The following is a 17,596-nucleotide window of genomic DNA, read 5'->3' as shown; positions in this document are numbered from 1 at the left end:
GTCTGTGCACGGAGTGCTGCTTGGCTGGCGGTGTGTGTGGAGTGGCGCTTGGCTGGTGGTGTGCTGGAGTGCTACTTTGCTGTCTGTGCACGGAGTGCTGCTTGGCTGGCGGTGTGTGTGGAGTGGCGCTTGGCTGGTGGTGTGCGTGGAGTGCTACTTTGCTGTCTGTGCACGGAGTGCTGCTTGGCTGGCGGTGTGTGTGGAGTGGCGCTTGGCTGGTGGTGTGCGTGGAGTGCTACTTTGCTGTCTGTGCACGGAGTGCTGCTTGGCTGGCGGTGTGTGTGGAGTGGCGCTTGGCTGGTGGTGTGCGTGGAGTGCTACTTTGCTGTCTGCACGGAGTGATGCTTGGCTGGCGGTGTGTGTGGAGTGCTGCTTGGCTGGCGGTGTGTGTGGAGTGGCGCTTGGCTGGTGGTGTGCGTGGAGTGCTACTTTGCTGTCTGTGCACGGAGTGCTGCTTGGCTGGCGGTGTGTGTGGAGTGGCGCTTGGCTGGTGGTGTGCGTGGAGTGCTACTTTGCTGTCTGTGCACGGAGTGCTGCTTGGCTGGCGGTGTGTGTGGAGTGGCGCTTGGCTGGTGGTGTGCGTGGAGTGCTACTTTGCTGTCTGCACGGAGTGCTGCTTGGCTGGCGGTGTGTGTGGAGTGCTGCTTGGCTGGCGGTGTGTGTGGAGTGCTGCTTGGCTGGCGGTGTGTGTGGAGTGGCGCTTGGCTGGTGGTGTGCTGGAGTGCTACTTTGCTGTCTGTGCACGGAGTGCTGCTTGGCTGGCGGTGTGTGGGGAGTGGTACTTGGCTGGATGGTGTGCGTGGAGTGGTACTTGGCTGTCGGTGTGCGCTGAGTGGGGTTTGGCTGGCGGTGTGCATGGTCTGGTGCTTGGATGGTGGTGTGGGTGGACTGGAACTCTGCTGGCGGTGTGTGAGTAGTTACTTTCTGTTGGTCACTACACACACTGCTAGTTGAGTGACACTCTACGCAGTCCATCATTTTCTGTAGTTGCTATGTCAGATATGTGGGCGTGTGAAAGTGATGGGCGGCTGGCGGTGTGAATGTTTTGTATGTGTCACACGTACAAAAGGTGTATGAATGTCCTTACTGCCCCTGTGTGATATGGGTACTGGTAGTAGCAAAAGACTGACTGGCACCAAAGTGGTCAGGCACTTTAAGAAAATTCAAAAAATTATCCAGTGTCTTGATGTTAAACCTCATCTAATCTCATTTGGTCTAAGCCCTAATTGATGGCCCATCTGGCCGAATTTTAATTTGGGGGGCAAATTTGTGTGTTGTTTTTTTAATTGTTATATTGTTTGTGAAATGTGGTAGTAATTTTTTTTTCTTCTCTATTTTTGTCTTGTTCCAGGCTTTTGCTGTTTGGATTGTTGTAGGTTGCGTGTCTGTTTGCAGCTTGTGTAGTTGCTTGTGCTTGGTAAGTGAATGTATTTTGTACTACTTCTCCTTGATGTTTGTCTTTTTGAAAAAGGTTGTACTTCTAGCAGTTTGTGTGGCTCTGTGTTTTTTTTTCCAGCATTAGTGTTTGATGTGCACTTTGTTTTCTAATGTCATTTCTTTTTTTCTTTCTAGTGGGATTTCATTTCTTTTCGCTGTGTCTCAACAGAGTAGGTGCTGGTGAGTGTAGCTATATTTTGTAAGAGTGAAATTGTTTTGCATTGTATTTATCTTTTAGTGAAAGCCTTACCTTGTTTACTTCTTACTTTGCACAGTGTAGGTTGTTGTTCACTTGTGTGTGCAGTCTTCTTGCTTTGTGGCTAGTCGCAGGATTACTGCTCAGCAGGTTCTTGGTTTGCTTTTTGAGTCTTCCTCGGACCATGGTTCAGAGTCTGAGTCCGATTCGGACTCCCAGGAAGCGGCAGAAGATTCAGGCAGTGAGTTTTCTCTTCGCATGGAATCATCATCATCGGATGATGACTCTTCTTCTAGTGCTGATGAAGGGCCTATGGTACAGGAGGACATTGTGTTGCCGGTAGTGGGCCAAGAGGCACCTGTGCTGCTGCCTAGGGCCGCAAGGTTTCCTTTCTTTTTACGTCGGCAAGAGGCATGTGGGCTGGAGCCTGCACCCAAAAGGCTTCACATTGCTGTGGTGCGCAAAGGGGCATCTGGTGCTTTTCGTCTTTCTGCTCGTGTAGTGCAGCAAGAGGCATCTGGGGCTGTTAGGCTTCCCATTGGTGTAGAGCGGCAAGAGGCATCTGGGCCTGCTGGGTTTCCCGGTGGTGTAGTGCAGCAAGAAGCATCTCAGGCTGCTGGGCTTCCCGTTGGTGTAGTGCAGGAAGAGCCCTCTGGGGATGCTACGTCTTCTGTTGGTGTTGTGCAGCCAGAAGTATCTGTGGCTGTTAGGCTTCCCGTTGGAGAACAGCAGCAAGATGTTTCGGTGCTGCAGGCTGGGGTGGCTGCTCCCCCCGTTGATAGGGATGGCCTCTGGGTTCCCCCTGGCTTGGTGCAGCCGGCATTGCCAGAGTTCACTGGTGTTCCTGGGTGTAGAGTGAATACAGAGAATTTTCTGCCAATTAATTTTTTTCAGTTGTTTTTTGACGATGTGTTTTTGCAAGAGATTGTTGAGCCAACCAATTTATATGCAGAACAATATTTGAGGGCCAACAGTGCCAGCCTTAAGCCCTATTGTAGAGCAATCCGGTGGACTCCCACCAATGTTGAAGAGATGAAGAAGTTTCTGGGATTAACTTTTTTGATGGGCTTGATAAGGAAGTCATCAATTACTTCATATTGGTCCACTAGTCCCTTGATGGTAACAGCTATATTTCCAGCAGTCATAAGTCGTGATCGGTATACGCTTCTTCTTCGGATGATGCATTTTGCTGATAATAGTTTAGCGTTGTCACGTGATCACCCTGATTGTGACCGTTTGTTTAAAATTCGGCCTGTCCTTGATCACTTTGTTGATCGTTTTTCTGAGATTTTTGTCCCTGGTAAAGAAATTGCAGTGGATGAGTCTTTGGTGTTGTTCAAGGGCCGCTTGGTTTTTAGGCAATACATTCCTAGTAAGAGGTCACGCTATGGAATCAAACTGTATATGCTGTGTGACAGTGAGACTGGATATGTCTACAATTTCAGGGTGTACACTGGTAAGGAGTCCCGCATTAACCCTCCTGGTTGTCCTTCTACTTTTGGAGTAACTGAGAAAATTGTGTGGGAACTAGGTAGAGGATTATTTAACAAAGGCCATCATTTATATGTAGATATCTTCTACACTGGTGTGCAGTTGTTCAAGGAGTTGGCCAAAGTGGGCACTGTTGCTTGTGGCACAATGCGCAGTAACCGTAAAGGTTTCCCAAAGGAACTTGTTTGCAAAAGGCTTGTGCGGGGACAGTCTACGGCATTGCGATGTGGGGAGCTTTTAGCTGTGAAGTATTCAGACAAGAGAGATGTGTACATGCTGACTACTATCCACGATGAAAGTACTGTACCTGTGCCTGTTTGGGGTCAGGGTGCTGAAGTGCGCAAACCTGTGTGCATTCTAGCTTACAATAAGTTCATGGGTGGTGTTGACAGAGTAGATCAGAGGTTGGAACCTTATGCTGCTCTTCGAAAGGCTTACGTTTGGTACAAGAAGTTGGCTATCCATCTGTTCCACTTGGCATCCTTTAATGCTTTCGTTGTGTACCAGAAGTCTTGTCCTGGGACGAAGATGACTTTTCTTAAGTTTCAGGAGTCTATAATAGGCAGCCTTGTACTTGTGCAGCAGGCAAGTGTTCCTAGATTTGGAGTGGTGGAGGAAGTGGCTAGATTGCAAGATCGCCACTTTCCTGAATCTATTCCTTCCACTACTGCTAGAGACTTTCCGACTAGAAGATGCAGAGTCTGTTGGCGAAGAGGCGTGCGGAAGGAGTCTCGTATATACTGTCCTGACTGTCCTTCTAAGCCTGCATTGTGTATGTCAGCTTGTTTTAAATCGTACCACACGCAAAAGAACTATTGGGAGTTTGAATGAGCTGTAAAGTGAATTGCCTGGTCTGCATTCTATAAAACATTTTTAGTCTGTTTCAAGGATTGGCATTAGTGCAAAGTTTTTATTTTAAGAATTTGTGTTACCTGATTTGTAGGTATTTCCATTTGTTTAGTGTTATTTTCAAAAAAAGAATTCTAAATGTGTTTGTGGTTTGTGCCGGCTGGTGCTTGGCTGGCGGTGTGTGTGGAGTGGTGCTTGGCTGGCGGTGTGTGTGGAGTGGTGCTTGGCTGGCGGTGTGTGTGGAGTGGTGCTTGGCTGGCGGTGTGTGTGGAGTGGTGCTTGGCTGGCGGTGTGTGTGGAGTGGTGCTTGGCTGGCGGTGTGTGTGGAGTGCTGCTTGGCTGGCGGTGTGTGTGGAGTGGTGCTTGGCTGGCAGTGTGTGTGGAATGGTGCTTGGCTGGCAGTGTGTGTGGAGTGGCGCTTGGCTGGTGGTGTTTGTGGAGTGGTACTTGGCTGGAGGGTGTGCGTGGAGCGGTGTTTAGCTGTCTGTGCACGGAGTGGTGCTTGGCTGGCGGTGTGCGTGGAGAGGCGCTTGGCTGGTGGTGTGCGCTGAGTGTTTGGCTGGCGGTGTGCATGGTCTGGTGCTTGGCTGGTGGTGTGGGTGGACTGGCGCTCGGCTGGCGGTGTGTGAGTAGTTACTTTCTGTTGGTCACTGCACACACTGCTTGTTGAGTGACACTCCACGCAGTCCATCAATTTGTGTAGTTCCAGTGTCAGAAATGTGGGCGTGTGAAAGTGATGGGCCCTTGAATGGCGCTGTTTGCTGGTGTGAGTGTTGAAATGTGATGGGTCCGCGGCTGGCGTTGTGAATGTTTTGAATGTGTCACACGTACGAAAGGTGTATGAATGGCCTGTAAAGAGGTTGGTGCCTTGACGTGGCTTTACAGCTCACGAGCTGTGAGTCAGTGGTTCAGTTTATCATACTTGCAATTATACACAGTGTATTTCATTTTTGTGAAATTACTTGCGTATACAATTGTATGTACTGAATCATCACTCACCCTCGTGCCAAATCCAATCAGTATGTGTGTGTGCTTGCGGATTAGATGGGTGTGCAGTAATAATTGTTTTTTTTTCTCTTTCTGCATTAGGGTGTACCTTGTCCCTTATTGTGATTGTTGTAATGTGTTGCTTTTATTCCAGATGGTGTCAGTGGTCTTGTTTGTATCAGGTATGAAAGGTGCGTGAATGGCCTGTAAAACGGTTGGTGCCTTGTCGTGGCTTTACAGCTCACGAGTTGCGAGTCACTGGTTCGGTTTTTATGCATTTATTTATTGACAGAGCATTTCATTTTTTTGAAATATCTTGTTAATAAAATTTTATATACTGAACCATCACTCGCCCTCGTGCCAAATCCAACCTGTATGTGTGTGTCTTTGAGGAATAGATAGCCGTGCTTGAATGTTTGACTTTTGAGTAACTCTGTTAAGGTGAGGTACCCTTTTACTCGGGAGAACAAGGGGAATGCTGGGTGGTAGGACATTTTTGCCGGCACGGCGATCCCACGGCAAAATTTTTGGAAAAGTGCTATTTTTACCTAATTAAGGTTTGCAAGGAGTTCTGGGTAGGAAAACATTGGGGGATCCACGCATGCCATACCTCCCTGGACTCCCCCGGGTGTCTACTTTTCAGAAATGTGTGGGTTTGGTAGGTTTCCCTAGATGGCTGTCTCGCACGGGGCCAGAAACCCAGGTAACCCCTCTTGCAAAAGCTGGAGAATTCATGTCCACCAGCTTTTGCAAGAGGGGTTACCCGGGTTTTTGGCCCCGTGCGAGACAGCCATCTAGGGAAACCTACCAAACCCACACATTTCTGAAAATTAGACACCCGGGGGCTTCCAAGGAGGTATGGCTTGCGTGGATCCTCCAACGTTCCTTTACCCAGAATCCCTTGCAAACCTCATTTTTTGCTTGGAATAAATCAGTTTTTTCACACGTTTTAGTGTGGGCAAGCGTGGCATCACTGGGCTCACACAAATTACCTCCCACCCAGCGTTCCCCAAGGTCTCCCGATAAAAATGGTACCTCACTTGCGTGGTTAGGCATAGCGGCTGCTTTAGGAAAAGGCCCAATTCATACTGTGGAGACGAAAACATTACCTTTAGCCAAATAATCTTATTTTTTGAGGGGGTCACCTGAGCTTTTGGCCCGGGGCTTGGCAGGCATCTTTGGAAACTACCAAACCCAAACAGTTCTGAGAACTAGACACCCGGGGGAGTCCAGGGTGGTATGGCATGCGTGGGTCCCCCAATGTTTTCCTACCCAGAAACCCCTGCAAACCTGAAATTTTGGTCCAAAAACCCACTTTTCCATACTTTTTTGGGTGGGATCTCGCTGCCGGAACAAATGTCCTACCACCCAGCGTTTCCCTTGTTCTCCCGATTAAAATGATACCTCACTTGTGTGGGTGGGCCAAAGGCAAGTGACTTAGGCTGGGGTGCTTAATTTGTAAAACGTAAATGTGAGTAAAAACTACTTTTTTCAAAATTTATTTTTGGGGTGTTCTGCTTTGGGGCACCCACACAAGTGAGGTATCCTTTTACTCGGGAGAACAAGGGGAACGCAGGGTGGTATGACTTTTTTGCCGGCACGGCGATCCCACGCCAAAAAGTTTGGAAAAGGGCAATTTTTACCTAATTTTAAGGTTTGCAGAGAGTTCTGGGTAGGAAAACATTGGGGGACCCATGCATGCCATACCTCCCTGGACTCCCCCAGGTGTCTAGTTTTCAGAACTGTTTGGGTTTGCTACTTTGCAAAGAATACCACCGAGCCCCGGGCCACAAATTCAGATCCCCCCCCCCCAAAATCAAGGTAGTTTTGCAATAAGGTAATGTAAATTCACCACCGTACGATTTGAACCGTTTCCTGTTGCAGCCACTATGTCTACCCACGCAAGTGAGGTACCGTTTTTTTCGGGAGACCTGGGGGCACGCTGGGTGAGTGGAAATTTGTTGATCCACGCAGATTCCAGAACTTTCCACCACAGAAATGTGAGGAAAATGTGTTTTTTTGGTCAAATTTTTATGTTTTCAAGGGATTCTGGGTAACAAAACCTGGGGGTAGGCAGACGAGTCACCCCATCCTGAATTCCCCTGGGTGTCTAGTTTTCAAAAATGTATAGGTTTGCTAGGTTTCCCTAGGTGCTGGCAGAGCTACGGCGCAAAAACAAAAGGTAGTCTTTTTGTCCGAATCGTGCTAAATTTCACTGAGAAATTGAGGTGCGACCATGCTGCGTTTTGCGCTGTTTCATGTCGCAGCCACTATGCCTACCCATGCAAGTGAGGTACCATTTTTTTCGGGAGACCTGGGGGCACGCTGGGTGAGTAGAAATTTGTTGATCCACGCAGATTCCAGAACTTTCCACCACAGAAATGTGAGGAAAATGTGTTTTTTTGGTCAAATATTTATGTTTTCAAGGGATTCTGGGTAACAAAACCTGGGAGTAGGCAGACGATTCACCCCATCCTAAATTTCCCTGGGTGTCTAGTTTTCAGAAATGTATAGGTTTGCTAGGTTTCCCTAGGTGCTGGCAGAGCTACGGCGCAAAAACAAAAGGTAGTCTTTTTGTCCGAATCGTGCAAAATTTCACTGGGAAATTGAGGTGCGACCATGCTGCGTTTTGCGCTGTTTCATGTCGCAGCCACTATGCCTACCCACGCAAGTGAGGTACCATTTTTTTCGGGAGACCTGGGGGCACGCTGGGTGGGTAGAAATTTGTTGATCCACGCAGATTCCAGAACTTTCCACCACAGAAATGTGAGGAAAATGTGTTTTTTTGGTCAAATATTTATGTTTGTAAGGGATTCTGGGTAACAAAACCTGGGGGTAGGCAGACGAGTCACCCCATCCTGAATTGCCCTGGGTGTCTAGTTTTCAGAAATGTATAGGTTTGCTAGGTTTCCCTAGGTGCTGGCAGAGCTACGGCGCAAAAACAAAAGGTAGTCTTTTTGTCCGAATCGTGCAAAATTTCACTGGGAAAATGAGGTGCGACCATGCTGCGTTTTGCGCTGTTTCATGTCGCAGCCACTATGCCTACCCACGCAAGTGAGGTACCATTTTTTTCGGGAGACCTGGGGGCACGCTGGGTGAGTGGAAATTTGTTGATCCACGCAGATTCCAGAACTTTCCACCACAGAAATGTGAGGAAAATGTGTTTTTTTGGTCAAATATTTATGTTTTCAAGGGATTCTGGGTAACAAAACCTGGGGGTAGGCAGACGAGTCACCCTATCCTGAATTTCCCTGGGTGTCTAGTTTTCAAAAATGTATAGGTTTGCTAGGTTTCCTTAGGTGCTGGCAGAGCTACGGCGCAAAAACAAAAGGTAGTCTTTTTGTCCGAATCGTGCAAAATTTCACTGGGAAATTGAGGTGCGACCATGCTGCGTTTTGCGCTGTTTCATGTCGCAGCCACTATGCCTACCCACGCAAGTGAGGTACCATTTTTTTCGGGAGACCTGGGGGCACGCTGGGTGAGTGGAAATTTGTTGATCCACGCAGATTCCAGAACTTTCCACCACAGAAATGTGAGGAAAATGTGTTTTTTTGGTCAAATATTTATGTTTTCAAGGGATTCTGGGTAACAAAACCTGGGAGTAGGCAGACGAGTCACCCCATCCTGAATTCCCCTGGGTGTCTAGTTTTCAAAAATGTATAGGTTTGCTAGGTTTCCCTAGGTGCTGGCAGAGCTACGGCGCAAAAACAAAAGGTAGTCTTTTTGTCCGAATCGTGCTAAATTTCACTGGGAAATTGAGGTGCGACCATGCTGCGTTTTGCGCTGTTTCATGTCGCAGCCACTATGCCTACCCATGCAAGTGAGGTACCATTTTTTTTGTGAGACCTGGGGGCACGCTGGGTGGGTGGAAATTTGTTGATCCACGCAGATTCCAGAACTTTCTACCACAGAAATGTGAGGAAAATGTGTTTTTTTGGTCACATTTTTATGTTTGTAAGGGATTCTGGGTAACAAAACCTGGGGGTAGGCAGACGAGTCACCCCATCCTAAATTGCCCTGGGTGTGTAGTTTTCAGAAATGTATAGGTTTGCTAGTTTTCCCTAGGTGCTGGCAGAGCTACGGCGTAAAAACAAAAGGTAGTCTTTTTGTCCGCATCGTGCTAAATTTCACTGGGAAATTGAGGTGCAACCATGCTGCGTTTTGCGCGGTTTCATGTCGCACCTACTATGCCTACCCACGCAAGTGAGGTACCATTTTTTTCGGGAGACCTGGGGGCACGCTGGGTGGGTGGAAATTTGTTGATCCACGCAGATTCCAGAACTTTCCACCACAGAAATGTGAGGAAAATGTGTTTTTTGGGTCAAATATTTATGTTTGTAAGGGATTCTGGGTAACAAAACCTGGGGGTAGGCAGACGAGTCACCCCATCCTGAATTGCCCTGGGTGTCTAGTTTTCAGAAATGTATAGGTTTGCTAGGTTTCCCTAGGTGCTGGCAGAGCTACGGCGCAAAAACAAAAGGTAGTCTTTTTGTCCGAATCGTGCAAAATTTCACTGGGAAAATGAGGTGCGACCATGCTGCGTTTTGCGCTGTTTCATGTCGCAGCCACTATGCCTACCCACGCAAGTGAGGTACCATTTTTTTCGGGAGACCTGGGGGCACGCTGGGTGAGTGGAAATTTGTTGATCCACGCAGATTCCAGAACTTTCCACCACAGAAATGTGAGGAAAATGTGTTTTTTTGGTCAAATATTTATGTTTTCAAGGGATTCTGGGTAACAAAACCTGGGGGTAGGCAGACGAGTCACCCTATCCTGAATTTCCCTGGGTGTCTAGTTTTCAAAAATGTATAGGTTTGCTAGGTTTCCTTAGGTGCTGGCAGAGCTACGGCGCAAAAACAAAAGGTAGTCTTTTTGTCCGAATCGTGCAAAATTTCACTGGGAAATTGAGGTGCGACCATGCTGCGTTTTGCGCTGTTTCATGTCGCAGCCACTATGCCTACCCACGCAAGTGAGGTACCATTTTTTTCGGGAGACCTGGGGGCACGCTGGGTGAGTGGAAATTTGTTGATCCACGCAGATTCCAGAACTTTCCACCACAGAAATGTGAGGAAAATGTGTTTTTTTGGTCAAATATTTATGTTTTCAAGGGATTCTGGGTAACAAAACCTGGGAGTAGGCAGACGAGTCACCCCATCCTGAATTCCCCTGGGTGTCTAGTTTTCAAAAATGTATAGGTTTGCTAGGTTTCCCTAGGTGCTGGCAGAGCTACGGCGCAAAAACAAAAGGTAGTCTTTTTGTCCGAATCGTGCTAAATTTCACTGGGAAATTGAGGTGCGACCATGCTGCGTTTTGCGCTGTTTCATGTCGCAGCCACTATGCCTACCCATGCAAGTGAGGTACCATTTTTTTTGTGAGACCTGGGGGCACGCTGGGTGGGTGGAAATTTGTTGATCCACGCAGATTCCAGAACTTTCTACCACAGAAATGTGAGGAAAATGTGTTTTTTTGGTCACATTTTTATGTTTGTAAGGGATTCTGGGTAACAAAACCTGGGGGTAGGCAGACGAGTCACCCCATCCTAAATTGCCCTGGGTGTGTAGTTTTCAGAAATGTATAGGTTTGCTAGTTTTCCCTAGGTGCTGGCAGAGCTACGGCGTAAAAACAAAAGGTAGTCTTTTTGTCCGCATCGTGCTAAATTTCACTGGGAAATTGAGGTGCAACCATGCTGCGTTTTGCGCTGTTTCATGTCGCAGCCACTATGCCTACCCACGCAAGTGAGGTACCATTTTTTTCGGGAGACCTGGGGGCACGCTGGGTGAGTGGAAATTTGTTGATCCACGCAGATTCCAGAACTTTCCACCACAGAAATGTGAGGAAAATGTGTTTTTTTGGTCAAATATTTATGTTTTCAAGGGATTCTGGGTAACAAAACCTGGGGGTAGGCAGACGAGTCACCCTATCCTGAATTTCCCTGGGTGTCTAGTTTTCAAAAATGTATAGGTTTGCTAGGTTTCCTTAGGTGCTGGCAGAGCTACGGCGCAAAAACAAAAGGTAGTCTTTTTGTCCGAATCGTGCAAAATTTCACTGGGAAATTGAGGTGCGACCATGCTGCGTTTTGCGCTGTTTCATGTCGCAGCCACTATGCCTACCCACGCAAGTGAGGTACCATTTTTTTCGGGAGACCTGGGGGCACGCTGGGTGAGTGGAAATTTGTTGATCCACGCAGATTCCAGAACTTTCCACCACAGAAATGTGAGGAAAATGTGTTTTTTTGGTCAAATATTTATGTTTTCAAGGGATTCTGGGTAACAAAACCTGGGAGTAGGCAGACGAGTCACCCCATCCTGAATTCCCCTGGGTGTCTAGTTTTCAAAAATGTATAGGTTTGCTAGGTTTCCCTAGGTGCTGGCAGAGCTACGGCGCAAAAACAAAAGGTAGTCTTTTTGTCCGAATCGTGCTAAATTTCACTGGGAAATTGAGGTGCGACCATGCTGCGTTTTGCGCTGTTTCATGTCGCAGCCACTATGCCTACCCATGCAAGTGAGGTACCATTTTTTTTGTGAGACCTGGGGGCACGCTGGGTGGGTGGAAATTTGTTGATCCACGCAGATTCCAGAACTTTCTACCACAGAAATGTGAGGAAAATGTGTTTTTTTGGTCACATTTTTATGTTTGTAAGGGATTCTGGGTAACAAAACCTGGGGGTAGGCAGACGAGTCACCCCATCCTAAATTGCCCTGGGTGTGTAGTTTTCAGAAATGTATAGGTTTGCTAGTTTTCCCTAGGTGCTGGCAGAGCTACGGCGTAAAAACAAAAGGTAGTCTTTTTGTCCGCATCGTGCTAAATTTCACTGGGAAATTGAGGTGCAACCATGCTGCGTTTTGCGCGGTTTCATGTCGCACCTACTATGCCTACCCACGCAAGTGAGGTACCATTTTTTTCGGGAGACCTGGGGGCACGCTGGGTGGGTGGAAATTTGTTGATCCACGCAGATTCCAGAACTTTCCACCACAGAAATGTGAGGAAAATGTGTTTTTTGGGTCAAATTTTTATGTTTGTAAGGGATTCTGGGTAATAAAACCTGGGGGTAGGCAGACGAGTCACCCCATCCTGAATTGCCCTGGGTGTCTAGTTTTCAGAAATGTATAGGTTTGCTAGGTTTCCCTAGGTGCTGGCAGAGCTACGGCGCAAAAACAAAAGGTAGTCTTTTTGTCCAAATCGTGCTAAATTTCACTGGGAAATTGAGGTGCGACCATGCTGCGTTTTGCGCTGTTTCATGTCGCAGCCACTATGCCTAACCACGCAAGTGAGGTACCATTTTTTTCGGGAGACCTGGGGGCACACTGGATGGATGGAAATTTGTTGATCCACGCAGATTCCAGAACTTTCCACCACAGAAATGTGAGGAAAATGTGTTTTTTTGGTCAAATTTTTTTGTTTGAAAGGGATTCTGGGTAACAAAACCTGGGGGTAGGCAGACGAGTCACCCCATCCTGAATTGCCCTGGTGTCTAGTTTTCAGAAATGTATAGGTTTGCTAGGTTTCCCTAGGTGCTGGCAGAGCTACGGGGCAAAAACAAAAGGTAGTTTTTTTGTCCGAATCGTGCAAAATTTCACTGGGAAATTGAGGTGCGACCATGCTGCGTTTTGCGCTGTTTCATGTCGCAGCCACTATGCCTACCCACGCAAGTGAGGTACCATTTTTTTCGGGAGACCTGGGGGCACACTGGGTGGATGGAAATTTTTTGATCCACGCAGATTCCAGAACTTTCCACCACAGAAATGTGAGGAAAATGTGTTTTTTGGTCAAATTTTTTTGTTTGAAAGGGATTCTGGGTAACAAAACCTGGGGGTAGGCAGACGAGTCACCCCATCCTGAATTTACCTGGGTGTCTAGTTTTCAGAAATGTATAGGTTTGCTAGGTTTCTTTAGGTGCTGGCTGAGCTACGGCGTAAAAACAAAAGGTAGTCTTTTTATCCGAATCGTGCTAAATTTCACTGGGAAATTGAGGTGCGACCATGCTGCGTTTTGCGCTGTTTCATGTCGCAGCCACTATGCCTACCCACGCAAGTGAGGTACCATTTTTTTCGGGAGACCTGGGGGCACGCTGGGTGGGTGGAAATTTGTTGATCCACGCAGATTCCAGAACTTTCTACCACAGAAATGTGAGGAAAATGTGTTTTTTTGGTCACATTTTTATGTTTGTAAGGGATTCTGGGTAACAAAACCTGGGGGTAGGCAGACGAGTCACCCCATCCTAAATTGCCCTGGGTGTGTAGTTTTCAGAAATGTATAGGTTTGCTAGTTTTCCCTAGGTGCTGGCAGAGCTACGGCGTAAAAACAAAAGGTAGTCTTTTTGTCCGCATCGTGCTAAATTTCACTGGGAAATTGAGGTGCAACCATGCTGCGTTTTGCGCGGTTTCATGTCGCACCTACTATGCCTACCCACGCAAGTGAGGTACCATTTTTTTCGGGAGACCTGGGGGCACGCTGGGTGGGTGGAAATTTGTTGATCCACGCAGATTCCAGAACTTTCCACCACAGAAATGTGAGGAAAATGTGTTTTTTGGGTCAAATTTTTATGTTTGTAAGGGATTCTGGGTAATAAAACCTGGGGGTAGGCAGACGAGTCACCCCATCCTGAATTGCCCTGGGTGTCTAGTTTTCAGAAATGTATAGGTTTGCTAGGTTTCCCTAGGTGCTGGCAGAGCTACGGCGCAAAAACAAAAGGTAGTCTTTTTGTCCAAATCGTGCTAAATTTCACTGGGAAATTGAGGTGCGACCATGCTGCGTTTTGCGCTGTTTCATGTCGCAGCCACTATGCCTAACCACGCAAGTGAGGTACCATTTTTTTCGGGAGACCTGGGGGCACACTGGATGGATGGAAATTTGTTGATCCACGCAGATTCCAGAACTTTCCACCACAGAAATGTGAGGAAAATGTGTTTTTTTGGTCAAATTTTTTTGTTTGAAAGGGATTCTGGGTAACAAAACCTGGGGGTAGGCAGACGAGTCACCCCATCCTGAATTGCCCTGGTGTCTAGTTTTCAGAAATGTATAGGTTTGCTAGGTTTCCCTAGGTGCTGGCAGAGCTACGGGGCAAAAACAAAAGGTAGTTTTTTTGTCCGAATCGTGCAAAATTTCACTGGGAAATTGAGGTGCGACCATGCTGCGTTTTGCGCTGTTTCATGTCGCAGCCACTATGCCTACCCACGCAAGTGAGGTACCATTTTTTTCGGGAGACCTGGGGGCACACTGGGTGGATGGAAATTTTTTGATCCACGCAGATTCCAGAACTTTCCACCACAGAAATGTGAGGAAAATGTGTTTTTTGGTCAAATTTTTTTGTTTGAAAGGGATTCTGGGTAACAAAACCTGGGGGTAGGCAGACGAGTCACCCCATCCTGAATTTACCTGGGTGTCTAGTTTTCAGAAATGTATAGGTTTGCTAGGTTTCTTTAGGTGCTGGCTGAGCTACGGCGTAAAAACAAAAGGTAGTCTTTTTATCCGAATCGTGCTAAATTTCACTGGGAAATTGAGGTGCGACCATGCTGCGTTTTGCGCTGTTTCATGTCGCAGCCACTATGCCTACCCACGCAAGTGAGGTACCATTTTTTTCGGGAGACCTGGGGGCACACTGGGTGGATAGAAATTTGTTGATCCACGCAGATTCCAGAACTTTCCACCACAGAAATGTGAGGAAAATGTGTTTTTTTGGTCAAATGTTTTTGTTTGAAAGGGATTCTGGGTAACAAAACCTGGGGGTAGGCAGACGAGTCACCCCATCCTGAATTGCCCTGGGTGTCTAGTTTTCCAAAATGTATAGGTTTGCTACGTTTCCCTAGGTGCTGGTTGAGCTACGGCTCAAAAACAAAAGGTAGTCTCTTTGTCCAAAGAGCTTAAGATTTCACTGGGAAATTGAGGAGCGACCACGTTGCATTTTGTGCCGTTTCCCGTCGTAGGCACAAGGCCGACCCACACAAGTGAGGTACCATTTTTTTTCGGGAGACCTGGGGGCACGCTGGGTGGGTGGAAATTTGTTGATCCACGCAGATTCCAGAACTTTCCACCACAGAAATGTGAGGAAAATGTGTTTTTTTTGTCAAAATCTGAGCTTTGCAAGGGATTCTGGGTAACAAAACCTGGTGGTAGGCAGTCGAGTCATCCCATCCTGAATTCCCCTGGGTGTCTACTTTTCAAAAATGTATAGGTTTGCTAGGTTTCCCTAGGTGCCGGAAGAACTAGGGTGCAAAAACTACAGGTAGGCACTTTGCCAAAAAAGGGTCAATTTGTAACTGCAAAATTTAGGTGTGACCACGTTGCATTTTGCGCCGTTTCCTGTCGCAGGCACAAGGCCGACCCACACAAGTGAGGTACCGTTTTTATCGGGACACTTGGGGTAATTCAGATTTGTAAATCAACTGTTATTACCAATTGAGCTTTCTTGCATTTCTCCCTTTGAATGAAAGATATTGTGTAGAAAAAAAAACTTTATGAAAAATGACCAATAATTCTCATGCTAGTATGAGTATTCCCAACTTTGAAAATGTGCAATTATATACTGTTTCTGAACTCTATAATTTGTACCCAATTCATACATACATAGGTGTCTTTCATACAGATTATTCCATGTGTACATTTTCCAAGACAAAGTGCACTATACCCAGTAAATGAAAAAATACCATTGCAAGTTGCTGCTCAGTTTTTGGATCTGGGTTCGTCGGGTTCTTGGTGAAACTACAAGTCCCATATATCCCCACAACCAGGAAGGTCTAACGGATGTAACGGTATATTGCTTTCCAAGAGATGTCAAAATTAGAGAAAGTTATAGGTGAAAACGTTGAGACAAAAGGCCGTTGTTTTCAACAAATTTTCAAATATTCCAATATCTAACTGTTAGTTTCTATAACGAAACCTTCATGGATTTAGACAAATTACCCCTTTCTGAATTCAGAATTTTGTCTATTTTTCGGAAATGTAAAGCTTTCCAGGATCCATTATTGCTTTCAAACTCATTTCTACCATTAACTGGAAGGAGGTGGAAAGCTCTAAAAATAGCAAAAATAGGCTATGTCCCAGAAAAATGCCAAAACTGAGTGAAAAATTTCGGTTCTCTGACAAAACACTGTCATTCCCTAAAAGCTGAGAAAATGGAGAATTCAGCCCCACAAACCCTTTTTTGATACCATATTCAGGGAAAAAGCCAGAGGCTTTCATTTGCAGCCCGTTTTTCCCATTTTTCTGAAAAAAACAAAAAAAACACTATATTTTGGTTAATTTCTGGGACCCCTCCAAGGGAATCCACAAACCCTGGGCGCCTTTAGAATCCCCATGATGTTGGAAGAAAAGGACGCAAATTTGGCGCGGATCCCTTATGTGGTCAAAAAGTTACAAGGGCCTAAGCGCGCACTACCCCCAAAACACCAAAAAAAGCCTTAGCACAGGAGGGGGAAAAGGCCTAGCAGCGAAGGGGTTAAGAATACAAACAATAAGATGACGGGTAACTAGGGGGTGAAATGAGAAATTAAATATTTCAGCAAGTTTGTGGGGTGTTTCATGAACAAAGTGAACATGTGCAAAAATGTGGTTACTCGCCTCAGTTTGCACAGGTGCAGTAACCTTTCTGCAATGAATCTGCCTAATCATTAGGGGCCGTATTATTTCTTCCAGTGAGGAGCACAGAGGCAGAATCAACTAGTCATTAATATACAAGTGGCAGTAAGCTTTTTGACACCCCTTTTAATTGCCTGCAAATGCATGGATGGAGGCCTGCGAGAAACAGTAGAGCACTGTCCACCCATTTTCAAGCGGTCAACATTTGTTAAAAGCAGCAGGGGTGGCTTTAATAAACAGGCTTACAGGGAATGTGTTTGGGATGAGCTTCCAGTGGACCCTCGACAAATGTAGTCTTCCCGAATTGAAAGCACCCACCAATCAAATGGCTGATATTGTTCCAGTAGCACTTATTATTTTTATCTTTGTGAAAGGATCTCACCATCAGGCCAGTAATCAGTCAATCGCTAGTGTGGGTGCCCCTTTCATGCCCCTTATCTTTGTGATTCGGACTGAGTTGCAAAAGGCACATTGAACGTCAGGAAAACTTTTGTGACTTGTCAAAGATCATTCTATAGAATGCGAATTGTGTGTTGTGGTAGCAAATCATCCCATTTTGCGAATCAGAAGCATTTCAACCACAAATGCACTTCGTTCATCGATTCTTGAGTTGAAAAGTGGTTGCTAGTCAGAGTGTAGTTTCTATGAAGCATAATCCTTAATATGTACTCAAATGTACACTTGCAATGCGACTTGAAAATTGAGATACATTTGCTTTACATTAAGGAATGTATGCATTCAATTAACCATTGTAAATGCAATTATTTACCCACTTGAATCAGCCTCCAATTAAATACCCATTGCACATGCATTTCCTGACTTCTTGCGATGTAAGATCTCACTTATACCTACCCTTACGAAGGTGTGAGAAACTTCTTGTTGTAAGAATGTTGATGAAGGCATTAGCATCTGTCCCTTTTCTCTTCTCCCCAGCTTCATACAAGGCCTATTTCAAAGCAAAGCAAAATAACGTATTATTTCTTAGTATGGATGGGTTCAATAAAATGGATTTCTTGGTCTGTATTTAAGTGCATCATCTAGTCATATTGTCCTTGATTCAAC

Source organism: Lissotriton helveticus, chromosome 2_1 (genome assembly GCF_964261635.1).
Source record: "Lissotriton helveticus chromosome 2_1, aLisHel1.1, whole genome shotgun sequence".
Classification (NCBI taxonomy): Eukaryota; Metazoa; Chordata; class Amphibia; order Caudata; family Salamandridae; genus Lissotriton; species Lissotriton helveticus.
The sequence above is the reverse complement of the archived record's forward strand: the minus strand, read 5'-3'. Positions refer to the sequence as shown.